The following is an 8570-nucleotide window of genomic DNA, read 5'->3' on the forward strand; positions in this document are numbered from 1 at the left end:
AAGACGGGGTGGAGCAACATCTCAACCTTTGTCCCTGGTTGTGATCTTGGGACTGTTTTTAATTTGTGGTCTTTGCTAGTTGTTCTCCATTTGCTTACCCCAAATCCACTCTGCTTAACCTGCTCAGTACCATGAAGTTGACTCATGTGGAACACCTCACTCAGGCTCCATTGCCAAGTGACTTTCAGCTGGTTTGGCCAATGGGAGGCAGTGCAGGAGGTAGAGAATGGCAGTAAAAAGAGGTCATGGACTTACCTGCTCCCTTGGTGCACCTTCCAGCATCCATCATGACTATGGTTCCTGCCAGACAGTTGTTCTTCTACAAGTCAGATCCCACTGGGCTCAGGTGATACTCCTTTCCTCCCTTCACCCTTCAGCCCTCAGGGTGGTAATAGCCTTCCACCGTTGGTTGTCTCCAGGTTCTTCATGACCTTGTCTGCTTCCTTGACACTGACGATGAAGTCTCTTTATTTGAACGGCTTCCTAGCAAGAGCCTTACCAGTTCCTGGTCAAACCATCTTCTCCCTTCTCCTTAGGTGCTCATTTTCATTCCTTACCTGATATTTTGGGTGTTTCTGGGGAAAGGGTTGGTGGCTGCTGTACTGTGCCACCTAGATCTCTCTTTCAGGACTGCAGCACTCATTCCCCTCTTGGGGGAGGCGGTCATGGCTGATGGTTCTCATGGTTGTGTCCTTCTTCAGGAATTTCCCTCAGCAGAAGAAAGCCACCTTGCCCAGGGTCACACCCTTCCCCATACAAACATGGTTCATATCCAGTGGTCCACTGATCAGTGGGGTGAGGGGTAAGGTATATAAAGTGAAATCTCCTTGCTTCAGGGTTAGAAAACCTCGAAGGGCCTTTCCAGCTCTATCTCTCCATGTGAGATTGGCTGAAGATTTCATTGACACTGCATTGCTGTTCAACTCCTCTGCCCTTCATTCTGCCTATTCTCCCTCATCAGTGCTGTTCCTGACAGCACTCCCCAGTAAACTTCTTGGGCACACACCCAATTGTAATTTTTTTTTCCCCAAGAACCTGTCCTGAGACAATGGGTTCCTGACTAATGTCCAAGACGTAGTTTCTCAACTCCATGCTGCCAGCCTTTGAAGACATTGCTTGCCACACTAGACCAAACTTCCTTCTGTCGAGTCCTAACCACAATTTGCCACTCACCTGTCTGGATCTCCCACTTGTCCTCCACCCGTCAGAAATCCCACTATTTGGTTCTCTCTCCCTCTGTGACTAGAGAGTCCAGTGTCTCTGGTTTGAACGATCTCATCACCAACTGACCTCTGGCTCAGATGTTCTTATAAAATAATAAAAATGTTTCTCAGTTCATACTATGTGCTGAACACAGTGCCAGGTACTAGGGACACAGAAATTGATAAGAAGTAGTTTCTGCCTCTGAGGGTTCAAATCCCAGATATGCCACTTTACTAGCTGTATGACTTTATTAAGGAGACTAAGAAGTGGCTAGAAAGGTAGGAGGAAGATTCAAAGAGAATGGTGTCTGGCAGCCTCCTCAGGGGGAGGGAGAGATCAACTGTGTTAAATGCTGCTTGATCAGTTAAATAACATAAACACTGAGAATTTTCATTGGCTATGGATACACAGATGTTACCAGAAAGCTTGACAAGAGCTGTTTTAGTGGAGCAGTGGGGGCAACAACCAAACTGTGGAGTAGGCTCAAGAGGGAAATGGAGTCAATGATGCGGAGATGGAGTGCATGATGTAGAGATACAGGTTTGCTGTAAAGGGAAACAAAGCAATGCAGTGGCAGATCATAAGAGGAACAGGAGATTTTGGAACAAGTATTTTTACCATTGAAATGATCAAGAGGAGAAATTTTGATGATTTGGGGATACAGCTGCTGGAGTGAGAGGAGATAGAGATGTATCTAGTGCACAAGTGAGGATGCTACTCTTAGGAGCATGGAGATGAAGTGTAGGAGGACAGCGGCAAGCAGGCTCATAGACAAGAGACTGACCTTCCATTGCTTCCATTTTCTCGATGAAATAAGGAGAAAAGTCAGAAGCTAAAGTGAGAAGTTGGGAAAAGGCACGAGTGATTTGAGGACAGAAGAAGGGTGTAGATAGTCATTCTGGGGAATGGATAGAGAATGAGATGACTAGGGCTTGTAAATTGGGTTGTTGGGATGATTCAATTAGATAGTGAATGAAAAGCATTTAGTACGATGCCCTCTACATAGTGAATATATTTAAAAATAGTTATTAATTAAGTCAATCTGGTGATGACCTCAAAGTACTTTGAGAATATGGAGGAAACATGCCTCCTAGGAAACCTGGGGAGCTATCCCCAGAGTTGACAAATTCAGAGCTGGTCTTGAGGAAAGAAGGAACAACGTAACAAAGAACAATACGTACTACACACAGTACTGCTACTGAGAATGAACCAGCTGGTGACCTGTTTGCATAAATAAAGTTTTATTGGAATGCAGTGATACCCATTTTTCTACAGACTGTCTATAGCTACTTTCACACTATACTGTCAGAGTTAGGTAATTGCAATAGAAACTGCATGGCCTGCAAAGCCATGATAGTATTCACTATCTAGTTTTTTACCAAAAAAAGTTTGTTGATCCCTGAACATGGAATTAGATAAGGAGTGATTGTGGACCTAAGAAAACAAATTAGAGACACAAACAATATCATTATAGAATGAATTGACTAGAAACAACGAGGAAGAAAAGCAATACCACTAGAAATAGAATTGCTGACCTAGAAGAAATTGCTAAAATCATCAATAGCCAATGTAGTTCGGAGAGGAAAAAACTCCTGGATTAAAGCAATCAGAAGGAAACAGAAAAATATTGACAAATCTTACTCTCCACTCTCCAGAAATTTACAACAGCTGAAGATGATCTCAAGGATATTTAGTATTCCTAAAGTAGAGAATTATAAAAAATATGGAATAGAAAGAGTAAGAATTAAGGTAGAATAAAAGAAATTTTCCAAAAAATGCAGAAAGAATTGAATCGGTCACCCCCTTTTTTAAAAAAAAATTTTTTTTTTAACGTTTATTTATTTTTGGGACAGAGAAAGACAGAGCATGAACGGGGGAGGGGCAGAGAGAGAGGGAGACACAGAATCAGAAGCAGGCTCCAGGCTCTGAGCCATCAGCCCAGAGCCCGACGTGGGGATCGAACTCACGGACCGCGAGATCGTGACCCGAGCCGAAGTCGGAGGCTTAACCGACTGAGCCACCCAGGCGCCCCATGAATTGGTCACCCTTAAAGATCATACCATGTTCCAGGAAATCTTGATCTAGGACAACGCACAGTGAATCATATTCTGATTCAGTTTTAAGAATCGAGAAAATCTTCAGGTATCCAGGCATAAATTGCAAATGATCCACAGGGACAAAAATTTGTGAGGAATCAGATTTCCCCACAGCAACAATACCAAGACACAATAGAATAATACCCATAAAGCTCTGAAGGGGAGAAAACATTGTTATTTTTCATAATCTCTCAACCTTAAAACAGTAGCTCCCAGACCTAGGTGCACATTAGGATCTCTGGGGAAATTTTTAAAATGTCCCATGTTCAGAGGCCACCCCAAAGCAGCTGGATCAGAATTTGAGTAGAGCCTGGAGAAGGGTATTTTGCAAAAATTCACCAGGTGACTCTAAGTGAAGGTCAGGATCCTCAAAGTGTGGACCCTGGTTCAGCAGTAATGACCCTGGAGCTTGGTAGAAATGCTCAGTGTCAACACCTACCCTAGACCTATAGAAATAAATACAGACCTATCTGTATTTTAACAAGCTGTCTAGGAAATACAGATTTGAAGTTTAAAAAGGCGTGAGGAAGAATCTCTCTCTCTCTCTCTTAACATTGTGTTCACTTTATTGTCATAAGGACTCACTGGCTCTGAGAAAGGGTTATCTTTTGGTGTGGTGACTTACTGCTCCTTAGAAGACCAGGGAGTAACCACTGTGTGAATGACCAAGTGAAGCAGAGGCCAGCGCTAATGGAGAATGCCATTCAAGTCCCAAGGTCTCTGTTTGCGACCTAAGCTCAAGTTTCCCCTGCAACAAAGATTGTATTTGGAAGCTCCTTTTGTTAATTCATCTTTAGAAGACTTCACGTAGGTTCTTCTAAGTTGACAAATGCCGTAGATCAGAACCAGAAGTTTCTTGCAGAGGAATCTTCAGGAAAGAGTATCTCTTTTAGGAAAGAAGGTCTAGATCTAGATTAAGAGATAAATCTACAAAGATGGATCTAAATATAGATTAATAAATTTTTTAAAAACTAATAACATTTGGATTTTAGCAATGTCTTCTGTTGCATTTAAATTTATTTTTCTTATATCTGAGTAAAATTAAATTGACTGACTTTTACATAGCATGCATAGAATGATCGCATTACAATAAAAGTATTTCACCTAATGTTATTTATGATTGGTGAGATTTGAGGTGTTATTTGAATATTCTCCTTCTGCACTGTTGAAATTTCTGGAAATGTAAATTATTCTTCCAAAAATACTAACGTTATTTTTCTAATTAAAAAAAAAACCCTGGGGGTGTCTGAATGTCTCAGTCGGTTAAGCACCTGCCTTTGGCTCAGGTCGTGATCTCACAATTCATGGGTTTGAGCCCTGCATTGGGCTCTCTGCTGTCCGCAAAGAGCCTGGTTTGGACCCTCTGTCTGCAGCCCCCCCACCCTGCACACCTCCCCTGCTTATGCACTCTCTCTTGCTTTCAAACAAACAAAACAAAACAAAAACAAAACCCCTCAATTTGTTAATTTGATCAGGATGATCAGAATCTGTGCACCAGCTCACAACAACCAGATTCACAGAGACAGTGAATCAGAATTGCAATACATTAATTAACATACCCATTCCTAGATCTAAGATATGTCATCCAGACAAGGCACCTACTTTTTGGTGACTATATTTACTCAGGACTCTAAACTACATACGAGAGGGCTACTTAATGAACATAGAATTAGAGAAAAGGCAGTGAGTCTTATCTTCTTAGGAAATTTCCTTGAAACTATCGTTGACTAACTATCGTTCAGTCTTTCACTGAAGTAATTATCCTTTCTAAAGAACTGCTTTCTCGTCCTAAAATCAAAACTCCATCTTCTCATCCTAAATATTTACCGTAAGTTACAGTTTCCCAAGATTATGATTGATATTGCTTACACTGGAGGAATTTCCAAATCACACATGCAAAAAGACCATTTCTGGCAAGATTGTTTTCAATCTCAAACATAAATTTAACATCGATGGTAAGCTACAATATCAGAAGTTGGCATCTCATACTTATCTCTAAAATCTTGGATTTATCTCACTTGGGGGTTGTTTGAACCTTCTGTGTACTAAATACATCCTGTTCACTGGAACAAAAAGAGTACACACAATGTAAGGAAGTAGAGCCTGTGGGGCTTTTCTTCATTTTAAAGATTTAATGAAAAATGTAAGTCAAATTAAATTCCATCCAAGGCTTAAGAGGTGATTAATTATTGTCAGTATATCTCATATCTTTGTTTATTAAAAAGACATAAACATTCCACTCCTTTCTTGCATTGGCCTGCATTGAACTCTTTCATGGGGGAGATGGGGACAAGAGACTTTACACTCTACTAATATAAATGCTACAGGATATGTACGTGTCATAACTTAGGAAGTCAACTCAATATCAAGAGATATTTTCCCTGTGGAAAGACTGTCTCCCTCTAAATTTTAAGTAACTAAACCATGATGTATCAACTAAATTTAAGTTTTTAAAAAATTATTATTCTAGGGGTGCCTGGGTGGCTTGGTCAGTTGGGCATCCAACTTCAGCTCAGGTCACGATCTCATGGTTTATGAATTTTAGCCCCATGTCAAGCTCTGTGCTGACAACTCAGAGCCTGGAGCCTGCTTCAGATTCTGTGTCTCCCTCTCTCCCTGCCCCTCCCCACTTGCTTGCTCGCTCTCTCTCTCAAAATAAACAAACAAACAAACAAACAAACAAACTTATTATTCCATTAAGTTTATGTATATAGGCATTGAATCCTACCAGGTTAGAATCCTAATTCTCCTGTTTTCAAACTAGAGACTCAGTGTAAAACAAAAACCCTTTATTTCTTTCATTTATAAAACAAAAAACATCACTTACTTTTTAGGGTTTTCATTAGGTTTGCAAAGTAATATTAAATGTTTAGAGTACATACTAGGAGGTCAATAAATGAAATCCATTTGATAATCAAAGATGTTTAGAAGTGCTCATCCAAATAAGAGGTCATCAAATTTTCATTTGAGAGAAGCTTTTCTCCTGTTTCCCATTTCTCACATCACTGGCCATGCTTGGAGTAGGTGATCAGAAGATAGAAAAAGTATTGGTAATATCTTAATCATTCTCAATTGAGATTCAGATGTAAGCACAAACATACCCACCTAAGTTTCCTTGGTTATCCCCCTAGGAATGAATGTATCGGGATAATGCATACAAACACATACATATTCATAATGTATTTTATACATTAATACAAAACAGTCAAGGATATGCAATACATTCATTCTCCCACATCTGTGGTGGTTTCTTTTATTCTTCTGTTTTTGCTTTCTTCCTATTTCCTCCCATCCCTTATGAATTTGGGCTCTCTTCTCACTCTACTTCTTTTTATTGGAGAAAACAGCCTACGCTATGCAAATGTTTCTCCAAGTTCTAATTCTAGTCAGTATCTTTTTCCAGAACTACATACCTGCTTCTAACTACCTGTTTGGCATCTCTGTCCTGATGGCACCCTACACTGAATATACCCAAAGCTGCATTCATCATCTTATTCCCCCCAAAATGGGACCTCCTTCTGAGAATCTTATGTCTAAAATTAGAAATGAGATGGTTTGGAGTCTTCCTCTACTGATACCCTATGTCTAATCAGTTAATCATAAGTCCTTCACCGTGACATCTTTTTTTTTTTTTTTAATTTTTTTTTCAACGTTTTTTATTTATTTTTGGGACAGAGAGAGACAGAGCATGAACGGGGGAGGGGCAGAGAGAGAGGGAGACACAGAATCGGAAACAGGCTCCAGGCTCCGAGCCATCAGCCCAGAGCCTGACGCGGGGCTCGAACTCACGGACCGCGAGATCGTGACCTGGCTGAAGTCGGACGCTTAACCGACTGCGCCACCCAGGCGCCCCAGCCATGACATCTTAATTATCTTGTCTCTCCTTCCCATTCCCATTTCTACCTTTCTACTGAGAGAGTCTTACCTCGATTTTTGTAACAATCTCCTAAATACTTTCCCTACCTCCAGCCCCTTCCCATTACCATCTGGCCTACACATTATACCTGGATGCATCTTCCTAAATCACAAAAGCAGTAATTTACCTTCATTCTTAAAATCGCCCATTGTGAAACAGAGGAAATATAAACTCATGCTTGGCATCTAAGATGCCCTACCAGGTATCGTCCAGTTATCTTTTGAACCCTATCGCCCTCGATTCTTTTGACCCCGAGGTTGCATAAATGAATGGCCCCACAAAGGCAGATCTAGTTTGCACGTGAAATTTTCTTTGACCCACACATGGTTTATAAATTGTGAATGTTCATTGCTTATTTCAATTAATTGCTAACATTTACACATTCTTGCAACTTTGGGGCTATGTTGCCATATGAGACAAAGCTGGGCAATGAGTGCCCTTTTAAATGCAATAGCATGGAGAAACATGCCCCAGCTCACCAGAGCCTTCATCTTATTGGTTCTGTATCACTCAATCTGGTACTGGCTCAGTGCCGTAAGCACATGAATTTATGACACTTGCCTTATACTACCTAGTGCTCCAGCCAAATGCATCATTCCCAAACGCACAACTGTCTTTGCTTATGTTATTCAATCTTTGTAGAAGATCTCCCTACCTCTTTCCTGTCTTTAAGGTCCATTTCAAACACTGTATCTTCCATGAAGCTTTTTCTGACCACCCAGCTGGATGTTACTGCCCCATTTTTGAGCCTCGGTAACACTCTGTGGTTCTCCTATGGCCTGTATCCCGCTCTTCACTGGATTAGTCATTCGTATCCTTGACTTCTCGCCATTTCTCAGGGAGGTGTATTGATGACGCTTGTCCCCCACTCCACAAGGCTTTCTGAAGGAGGGGTTCTCCTCTTGACCTAGACCTTCCGTCCTCCTCCCCAAAGAAAGGGAGCAAGTCTCCATCTCTGATGTGGAGGGTGAGCTTGTCAGCAATGCCCGAGCACGTACCTTTGTCCAATTCTGAAGTTCAGGATTAGGAGGCCCTCTGTTGCCACACATCTAAGACAGGATTTTCCTTCCAGGTTTTACTGGCAAATAAAGCCAATATTTTCATCTGCTTGAATACTTATCTCACAACTGTTTTTAAACTCCAGTAGGGAAAAGGAGGGGTTCGTATTGGGCATCTTCTAACCCCAATAATTATTCACTCTGTCTTGAATCTTTCTGAAATTCCCTGCAAAGTCATTTACTGTGTAGATAGGCACTCAAAATACATGTATCAAATTGAGTCAAAGGACACAATCAATGTGCATGAAGTTCATGGAATGTAATTTCTCCTATGTTGTGTTCCTATAGACTATAACT

Source organism: Neofelis nebulosa, chromosome 14 (assembly GCF_028018385.1).
Source record: "Neofelis nebulosa isolate mNeoNeb1 chromosome 14, mNeoNeb1.pri, whole genome shotgun sequence".
NCBI classification, from domain to species: Eukaryota; Metazoa; Chordata; class Mammalia; order Carnivora; family Felidae; genus Neofelis; species Neofelis nebulosa.